This window comes from Phoca vitulina, unplaced genomic scaffold (assembly GCF_004348235.1).
Source record: "Phoca vitulina isolate PV1807 unplaced genomic scaffold, GSC_HSeal_1.0 scaffold97, whole genome shotgun sequence".
NCBI classification, from domain to species: Eukaryota; Metazoa; Chordata; class Mammalia; order Carnivora; family Phocidae; genus Phoca; species Phoca vitulina.
Genome location: NW_022589800.1, coordinates 683894 through 694753, shown reverse-complemented (window position 1 = coordinate 694753; position 10860 = coordinate 683894).

Below are 10860 nucleotides of genomic sequence, written 5' to 3'. Positions count from 1 at the left end.
CTAATCAGCAGAACCGAGAGAAACAAATCAAGTTATGGGACAGGAATCACAAGAGGAGCCAAGCCAAGGAGCAGTAATGAGGAGCCAGAAAGATAGAGGAGAAAACCAGGATGGAGCAACTGAAAGGCTAATCGAGTGAAAGGAGTGGAAGACAAGGTCATTGGAGGAGAGGAGGTCAGGGATCTGAAAAGCAAGGCTAATGGAAAGACCATGTGCATGGATAGAAGTTCAAAAGGAGTAGTGTTGAGGAGTGTACAAGTCAGCCAGGAGCTAACTCAAGGAGTTGGGGGACAGTGACCCGAGGATAGCATGTGACTCTAATAGGAAGTGTGGTGGTGTTACAGTCTTATAACATGAGATTCAAAGCTAGAATTTCTCAGTGTGTGGTCATGCATGATCTCCTGCTTAGCAAACTTTTTACTTAAGTTTTCTGCAGAATTTGTCATCACTTCCACTTTCTTGAACCTCATTTGAGTGAACCTTTTTTATCTTGAACTGTTGTGATTCTGAGATCTGCTGGTTCTCTTACCTCTCTGTCAATTCCTTTTGTTGTTATCTCTTGGATTTTTCCTTCTTAGGGATGACTTCTCAGTTACTCAGGGCTCCCTACATGTCCTTTTCTCTTCTCACTGTGCAGGTACTCCCTGGACGATCCCACCAATCTCATGGCTTCAGCTGCCGCCCAAATGTTTGTGGTTTCCAGGTCTGTAGCTCCAGCCCCAAATGGGCTCTCCTACTCTAGTCTTCTATTTCTGACTGTTCAATGAATAGAATTTGGATGTCCTTCAGGCAGCTTAAATTCATTCAAGGCTGCATTAATTATTATTATTATATTATATTATTATTATTCTCCAAACTTTCTTCTCTTCATTTTTGAATTTCAGCCAATCACTGATATATTTGACTCATCATAGTCATATGTCTCTTCCTCATCTCCCATATATAGTCAAGTCACTGATTCCTGTGAATTCTATTTCTGAGCTCTGAGTTCTATATCTGAATTGTCAACACTGATTAAGTCTGACAATTTGCCTCCTTCAAACCTATATCTGTGCAACAAAAAGTTGGTGAAGAAAAACAGAAAGGCACTGCCCAACTTCATAGAAGTCTAGGACATATAGTTTATTAGATGCTCTGTTTCTATAGAACAGAAAGGCACATAGAAGGAAGATGGGATGGATGTTGAATGCCAACCCACTACCCTGACAAGTCATCCTGAGATTCAGGACAGGGCATGTTCTAGGTTGAGAACTGATCTGTGTGTGTGTGTGTGTGTGTCCACACCAGATAAGAAGTTTTGGTTGCAGGTTATTATTTGTAAATTAAAACAAAAAAGTCACTACCTCAGAGAAGCCTTCCTTGATCACCCTATCTGGGTAGGCTTCTCCTTGTTATTCTATAATTTTTCCTTCATCAGTTTACCAAAAATTTAGAGTATCTATCTCGTCTCACACACTATTCTGAGTGCTAAGAATACAGTGAAGAAAAAGGACAAAATCCATACTATCACTGAACTTAGACTCTAGTGGGGGAGCCAGGCAAGAATCCTGTATAGAAATAAATAATGTATTTTCTAATAGTGGTCTGTGCTATGTGAAAACAAAGGGTAACAGGACAGAATGAGTGGGGGTGGGGAGGCTGAGAGCAATTTTAGGCAGGAAAATCAGAGAAAGCCTCTTTGATATGAATGGTGAGAAGAAGCTGGCCACACAAGGACCTGGGGATAGAGGTGTGCACAGACAATAGCAAGTATAAAGGCCCTGAGGTCCTAGAGCCCGGTGGGTTCCACGGCATTGCCAGGACCTCCGAAGGACTCATTCATAGCACTTACCACAGAGGTAATCATGTATTTATTTGTGTTTACCCATCTAGATCTGTTGTATATTTGTTTAGTGTCTGTTATCCCCATGATTCCCGAGGACCGAGGCTCTGTCTATGTTGTTAAAAGTTAACACCTAGTACCTAGCACTCAGGGAGCAGTTAAATGTTTACTGAATTAATGAATAACTAAATAACAACTGCTTAATAAATGCAATTATTTGTAGGATTAGCTGTTGAAGAGGTGCATTTTGTTTTCTAAATATAAACCTGTAACTCTGACTATGTCTTTTCAAATTGCATGTTCTGCCCTCTGTCATAAGCAGGCTCCTGTCCTACACGCTTCCTCTCTTGAAAATCTCTATTGTAAGAAGTTAAAAACTTAAGTTACTTTCCCCTTTGTCTTAAATTGCTGTGAACGCACCCTATGATTTGGATTGTTATCAGATCTCAAGAGGGGCTTTGGTAGGGAGTTTCTCCTTTCTTTGAGTCACTAGGAGTATTAATGATATGTAGTCTATGGAAATGAATAAAGGGAGAGAGAAAAGCAGAATTTAAGGTGACTGTGGGACATCCAGGAAGTGTCCAGTCAGCAGAATCATGGAAAACAAATCTTTTTATGAGACAAGAATCCTAAGAGAAGCGAAGCCAAAGAGAGGTAAGAAGGAGCCAGAAAGACAGGGGAGAGGGCTAGGACAGCACAATGTACTGAGAGCTAAAAAGAGGGAAACTTTCGGGGTGGAGAAGACTCTGTAATGTCAAATGTCCCAGAGAATATTGATGTTTTTAAGAGGGAAACTTCAGAAGAATGGTGTGACTAGGTATGAAGAGGTGAAAGCTGGGGACATAAGCTGTTCATTTTAGTGGTCTGGCAGTCAGAGGTCAATGACAATGTCCCCTTCCTTCTTTCCCACAGAAAGTGTCTTTAGGTAACCTCTGGGAAGAGGAAAATCAGGAGTTCAGATTTCCTCTGTCTCTAGTTGAGAAGTCACTCCTCAGCTCATTCTCATCACTGTGAAATTTAGCATGAAATGTATGCCTCGAGACTCTGGAGCAGGGTTACTTTCTCTCTGTTCTGCATCCATCTGTGGCAATCTTCCTCCATCAACATATACATTGGAACCTGATGGAGGCTCAGTGGTTCTTTACTAAAATCTTTAGAGAAACATTCTAAAGCCACACAGGGTCCAACTATTGGTTTGGGGGTAGATGGGAGTAAGGAAGGGAGGTCAGGCATTGTTACTTTGCCTAACTTGCTAATTTGCTTCTTGGACCAATATGGAGTGGGACAAAGCTTCATGGCTTAAACTAGAGGTTGGAAGCTTAAACATTTATAGATATAAGGCAGATCAAATAAGCTGGTGAGGTGGGCAGGCCAGGCCAGGGATGAAGTGTAGAGTGTGAGCCCCATTTAGAATAGGACAAATGTCCCTCAGCACCAGATATTGTTGCCCTGTAGAAATGTGCTCCCAGTATGGTCAGGGATCTGGAAAACATTTTTTTTTTAAGATTTTATTTATCTATTTGACAGAGAGAGACACAGCGAGAGAGGGAACACAAGCAGGGGGAGTGGGAGAGGGAGAAGCAGGCTTCCCGCTGAGCAGGGAGCCCGATACGGGGCTCGATCCCAGGACCCTGAGATCATGACCTGAGCTGAAGGCAGACGCTTAACTACTGAGCCACCCAGGTGCCCCTGGAAAACATTTTTATTTTATTTATTTATTTATTTATTTATTTATTTATTTATTTATTTATTTTTAAAGATTTTATTTATTTATTTGACAGAGAGAGACACAGCGAGAGAGGGAACACAAGCAGGGGGAGTGGGAGAGGGAGAAGCAAGCTTCCCGCGGAGCAGGGAGCCTGATGTGGGGCTCGATCCCAGGACCCTGGGATCATGACCTGAGCCGAAGGCAGATGATTAACGACTGAGCCACCCAGGCGCCCCTGGAAAACATTTTTAAAGAAAAGCGAGAAGTCAGGGTCTCGAGGTAAATGGTCTCAATTTTTCGTGTTACTATATAAAAAATTAAGGTGAAGGGGAGTGGGAGATACAGGCCTCCAGTTACGGAATGCATAAGTCATGGGGATGAAAGGCACAGCATAAGAATATAGTCGACGGTATTGTAATAGCGTTGTCTAGGAGAGCTACACTTGTGGTGAGCATAGGGTAATAATAACAACAAAATTAAAGCATTGGGGGGACCAAATATCTGTAGATAGAATCCTGGTCTCCAGCTGCCAGTTTGTGATTTCTGGTCTAGGACTTGAGAAAGTATGCCGACGGAATACTTTCTTCATTCCGCACTTCATTACTGACTCCTCACCCCCACAGCACGTCCATCATGGTTCCCAAACCCCTTTTCTCAGCCATTCACTGACTGTGATTATGCTGGCTCTGAGGGAGGCAACAGGTGGGCAGGGGCCTATGGATGGGAATGGGGAAGAGTGGGGAAGCTTCACCTTCCATTTAGTCTCTCAAGTCTACAAGCATGCCATCAGTGTTCTCTTGAAGTCCCTGAAGATCAACACATTACCTCACCAAGAAGATCAGTCTCCTCTCAAAGACTACCCCATGTAGTCTACATGCGCAAAAGCATGTTCCCTCCAGTAAGTAGACTGGAGTCACCCAGGGAGTTTAGAAAGATTGCTGCCTGAGTCCCAGCCTAGAATAATTAGATCAGTATCTCTGGATGTTGGGTCCTACATTGGTGGGTTTACATGCTCCTCATGTGGTTCAAACAAGCAGTCAGGGGTTGAGAACAACTGGATAGGTAATTACTGAAAATATGACTATGTGAAGGGTGAGAGAGTTTGGATTAGCTGGGGGTGTAAAAGCATCAGTGAAGGGAGCAAAGGTCCAAAGAGAAATTGCGTGGGTTTGTGGTGTGCTGCATGGTTCACTGGCTTTTTTCCATGGATGTTGCAGCATGGGGCATAGGCAATCCTTTGGATTGGATGTTGGCTCGGCAATATGGAAAGTTAAGGAAAAGAGCACAGAGAGTGTTAATAATGACTTTATTGATCTGTGGACAGGGAATGAAAGCTATTCAGATAGGGACTAAGGGTCTGGGTGACTTAAAATGAGTGAAGGAGGGAGGAAACCCCAGTGAGCATAGTGGGAATGTAAAGAAGAGGGGTAATTTTGAATTTCAGATTTCAGAGGCCATTGTGATGAGACAGTTTGGGGTTTGCCATCCTGGTGTGATTCCACTGCAGAGCTGTCCCTCCTTATACAAGGAACCCCCTCTGGTGTTCCCAGCATTCACCTACACTGGTTGTATTCTAACAATCTTAATGTCATTCATTCTGTACCCCGGTCCTTCCTCTAGTCTTTAAATTCCCTCCTCCACCCCCATCTACCAAATTACTTCCGACCTATTGTTTGCTCATTTATTCGACAAGTATTTATTGAATGTCTACTTCGATAGACTAGGTACCATGTGAGGTTCTGGGGAACAGACACTATTCTCTTGGAACTCAGAATGCAATGAGATATATTAGATATATCAAACATAAAATTACATAAATGCTTATTAAATTACAATTTGTATAAGTGGTTGGAGACCTAGAGGGAATAGTGAGGGTGAATATGGCAGAGAAGTCTTCTCTGGAGAAATGATATAGAAGCTGAGTCCCGAAGGATGACTAGGAACTGGCTAGCTTGTGTGGGTGTGTTTGTGCATGTGCGTGTGTGTGTAGAACGTATCACAGAGGGAATTGAATATGCAAAGGCACAGAAGCAGAGATTGCATTCTTCTAGGAGGGAAATGAAAACGAGGCTGGGATGCTGTGGAAGGAGTGGAGATGTAAGTAGGTGTCTTGCAGGTCATGCCAAAGGTTTGGGACTGCCAGTGGGTGTGACTGGGGGCTGCTTAAAAGGGGAGAGGACTTCTCTTTCATATTCCCAGGACAGCCAATCACAGTCTTCTTCCCTCAATCAAAGTAGTTTAACAGTGATGCAATTTCCTCCATTCTACAATGAAAACATTGAAGAACAAGCTTACTTTCTGGACAAAGAAAGGTTTTTATTTTTGCTTTGTAGGAATTTTGTAGGCATTGAATGTTTTCTTCCCTGGCTGCAAAATGCATTTTCTCTCTTGGGAACGGGGCATCCAGGTCTTAATGTGTTTACTTTCATAACAATAGATTACTTACAGTTGGCTAATTCCTTTTGTTTCCCACCAGAAAGGAAAAAAAAAAGATTAATTATATGGTGAGCGTTGGGTGGTCTTCAGGCCTGTAAAGGAGGTTTCCCATTCACAATGGTGCCATTTACTGATATGGGAAAGAGTAGTAGAAGAAGAGCCTTGGAGAAAGATATCCAAAGGTTTGGGTTTTTTTTTTTTTTTCTTTTTTGACATCCTAAATTTGATATGTGTGTTAGACATCTAAGTGGAGATGCCAAGTAGGCAGTTAGTGATGTAAGCCAGCAGGCCAGAGCTAAAGATACAAATTTGGGAACCATTAGCATATAAATCGTATTAAGACAATGGAAATGGATGACATCCTGTAAGAACATGTAGATGGAGAAGTGAAAGGGGCCCAGGTTTGAAGCTTAGCTCCAGTCTTTATGGGTCCTGCAGAGGAGAAAGAGGTTCAGAAGGAAACTGAGAAGCAGCTGGTAAAGAAGGAGGAAAATGCGGAAGGATGTGGCATCACAGAAGCCTACAGAAGAGAGTGTGACACAGAATAAATATGGAGGTTGTTTAAAAGGTTTAAGGAAATATAAAAATCAAGAACTCTATATTTTATTACCTGATCTATAGCGAAGTTGCAGCTTAGTTTTTCTTATAAGCTTTTTTTCTCACTCACTTCTTAGATATTCATGGACACATGTCTAGTTCCCATTTTAGTAGTGATCCTCTCCAGGGCTGTCCAGTCTCAGAGTGGATTCTTGTAGACATACTGCTCTAGATAGATTATCATCCCTTCCATGACATGATCTTTAATTCTCTGGCTGGTTTTTGGCATCCTAGATGTTGAAAACATTTCTCTACATGCCCTGATTTCACAGATTTTTCCTTCTCACAGATTTTTCCTTCTCCGTTTTTGAAGGAAGTCTTCTTTTTGTTAATTGATCCCCTTGATTTGGAAAGCATTCTTTTACCTACCCAAAGAGATTTCCTCTGAGCTTGACGCCATCTTGCATGGAATGGCTGTAACCTTCTTCTCTTTCCTTGGTGCCTCCACGACTCTGTTCCTAGAAGTCCTTCCTTCTTCCTGATCAAATTTTCTCATTCCTGTCCTATTCCACTGACTGATAATATAATTGATAGCCAGTATGTGAGATTAATTTAACTTTGATGAATTTTGTGTAGCTCATCTATTGTTTGCAGCCACTATTTCGTCTATTCCCTATTCAAGCTCACCCACCCCTTCACACTGAATCTTGAGGTCTTAAGAGCTGGTCTCTATCACATAATTTCCAGCACATGGGCTCTCCCCAACAGTCCTGGCCTGTTTAAAATTTTGCATTTAACTTTAAAAATAGATTTAAGATTTAAGAAGAATTTTATTGGTTTAAAAATCACAAAACAATATGCTATTACTGTAGCTATTTAAATAATTCAGAAATATATAAAGGAAATAGTGGGATACAAAAGTTGGAGTATCTCACAGAGGAGACAGGTAAAAAAGTTTGTCAAAGATGATAGCAAAGGGGCTCCCAAGACAATGGCTGTGCATCAGGCATAGAAAATAACCAGCTCAGGATGGAGTAGGAGGTCAGATGCTCCAGTAGGGCTGCCTCTAGAAGAACATAAAGCTGATAAATTATTTAACAGATTTAACTAGGTGGAAAATTATATTGAAAATCACTTTTACAGAGCTAATGGAGGACATGGGAATATAGATGTTTAATGAAAATAAAGCAAAGAGGAAAATAAGGCAATTAACTCCAAGAAAAACTAAAAATTGTACAAGAGGGGAAATGTAATCATAGTCACTTCTTGGCTCAGTAACCAACAGCATTTTACAGGGGCGTAATGATGAAAGCATTTGAATATGTATTCAGCCAAAACTGAGATGTCTTCATATTAGGAGGATGGAACAGGGAAAGAATGAATCTAAACAGGTAAGAAGTCAATAGATAACAGGTGTGTATGTGTGTGTGTGTGTGTGTGTGTGTGTGTCGAAGGGGGAGTGTGTGAGAGGTGAATATAAAACAAGAGACTAGTTAGCTGTTATATGCATTTTACCTTTTTTAAAAGATTTTATTTATTTATTTGAGAGAGAGAGCGTGCACGAGCAGGGGGGCAAAGGAGGAGGGGCAGAGGGGGAGGGGTAGAGGAGGAGGGGCAGAGGGGGAGAGAGAAGCAGACTCCCCACCGAGCAGGGAGCCCCATGCAGGGCTCATCCCAGGACTCTGGGATCATGACCCAAGCTGAAGGCAGACGCTTAACTGACTGAGTCACCCAGGAGCTCCCTTATTATATGCATTTTAAAGCACTATTTGACTTTGAACTATTTGTAGATAAAACTGATAAAAATTAATCAAAAGCAAAAAAAAATGTAGCACAACTATATGTTCTAACACTGGAGAGTTGCTTAAGATATATTCTTTTTTTAAAGATTTTTAAAAATTTTGGGGTGCCTGGGTGGCTCAGTCGGTTAAGTGACTGACTCAAGTCATGATCTCTCGGAGTCTAGGAATTGAGCCTTGCGTCAGGCTCTGTGCTCAGCAGGGAGTCTGCTGGAAATTGTCTCCCTCTCCCTCTCCCTCTGCTCTTCCCCTGCTCACACACACACTCTCTCTCTAAAATAAATAAAATCTTAAAAAAAAAAGATTTAAGAAAAATTTTAAGTAATCTCCACACTCAGTGTGGGGCTGGAACCCACAACTCTGAGATCAAGAGTTGAAGGTTTCACCAACTGAGCCAGCCACAGGTGCCTTAAGAGATATTCTTAAGCAAAAAAAAAAAATCTAAAAAATATTTCATTCTGGTAAAAAAGTTGTTCTTTAATAGGGAACCATTTGTGGTAGGTATCTTGGGGATTATAGGGGATTTTTGTTTGTGGAATGTTTGAATTATTTATAATGAGCATGTATTTATTTTTGTGATCAGAAAAGACACATTGAAAAAAGATGTATTAGAGTCATATCAGCTAGATGATGGAATAAGAGGGCCCAGCCCTTGCCCTCCCACAGGAATACCGATTTAACAGCCATTCGTGGACAAATATACTTTTACGAGAGTTCCAGGGTCTCGTTGAGAGGTCTTAGCACCCCAGAGGAGCACAAAATCTGAGAACAGCCACATTGCTAAGGGTGAGAACAGTTTGACTTTACTTACATCACCTACTCCCCAGGCTGGCACAGCTCAGGGCTTAGAGAGACTCCCTCAGTCTGTTGTTCCTCCCACAGGAGACACAGAAAGTGAAATGAGTGTCCTGCTTCCCCAGCCTTTACAAACGGGCCCGAGAGACTTGCTCCTGTTCCCCAGAATGCTTAGGGTATTTGCCTTTCTGCCTCACTGAGGGGCAGCTAAGGACAAAGAAAAGGGGCTGGGGCTCACAGCAACTGACACGTGGATCTCCAAAACCGTCCCATGGACCCTGCCAATCTGCTGGCCCACTGGTGGACCCCAGCAGCCTGCCTGTGTCCGCCCCTGCGGATGGTGCCCCATTGCCCCGCGTTCATGCATGGCCCTACAAACAGCACAGGAACCCAGAAGCTGGCTTGGCTCTGCAGGATTGAGAGAAGGCACATAACCCCCGGACTGCTCCTTCAGCAGGGAAGGAGAATAATGAAGCTTACACCCATTATCCTGGCATGTCTGCGTACTGCTCTGGGGAAGTTGGACTGGTGACTCAGCGCTTAGCCTGGCTCTGCAGAGTAGGGAGAAAGGGCATACAATTTCAGTCATGCATGAGGAATAAGTCCCAGAGATGCACTGTGCATCATAGTGCCTATAATTAACTATATTGTATTGTATACCTAAAAATTTGCCGATAGGATAGGTCTTAAGTGTTCTTATCACACAAAAAACTAAAAATTAAAAAAAAAGAGAGGTTAGAGGAAACATCTGTGGTGCCAGATACGTTTATAGTACTGATTGTGGTCATGGTTTCACAAATGTATACTTATCTCCAAACTCATTAAGTTGTGTACATTAAGTACAGACAGCTTTTCGTATGTCGATCATACCTCAATAAAGTGTTGAAAAACAATTTGTTTAAAGATCTCAAACTCACACAAAAAAATCAGAGAATTCTTCCCTGGGGATAAAAGAATGAAATTTTAGGGGCGCCTGGGTGGCTCAGCCGGTTAAGCGGCTGTCTTCGGCTCAGGTCATGATCCCAGGTCCTGGAATCGAGGCCCGCATCTGGCTCCCTGCTCAGCGGGGAGCCTGCTTCTCCCTCTCCCACTGCCTGCCTATATGTCTACTTGTTCTCTCTCTCTCTCTGTCAAATAAATAAATAAAATCTTTAAAAAAAAAAAAAGAATGAAATTTTAAAATCTGAGCAGAGATAAAAGGTAGGAAGTGATGTGGAACCAGGTGACAGAGGATGCATCCTTCCTCCTTTCTTGTGCTGAGGGTTTGTGAGAAGATTCTGTCGGTTCGGGAGGAATGCAATGTCATAACAGCAACAGCGCCACAGTGATGCTCACACTTATCGAGCTCTCTCATGTGCTACGCCCCACGCAAAGGGCTGCAGGCACATCGTCTTTAATTCTCACAAAACTCCACTACATGTTCATTTATTTATTAAAAAGTATTTGTTGAACATTTTCTATGTGCTAGATGCTCCGGATACAGAGATAAAATCATCGTGGTCCCTGTTCCTGGAGAGTGTACAGTAGAATAGGAGAAACAGACATTAAATACAAATAAATATTTAACGGCACAATGTAAATGACATGGAAGGTGTGACAGAATAACAGGGGGATCCACTTCAGTTACAGTGGTCTGAAGGTCTTTCTTGGAGAATGACATATATGCATTGGGACCTGCAGAGTAGGGAGGAACCAGGCAGGCAGAGAAGGGTCTTGAGGCAGATGTGAGCAAACTCTCTCCTCTGATGGAGGGGCTGAAAAAG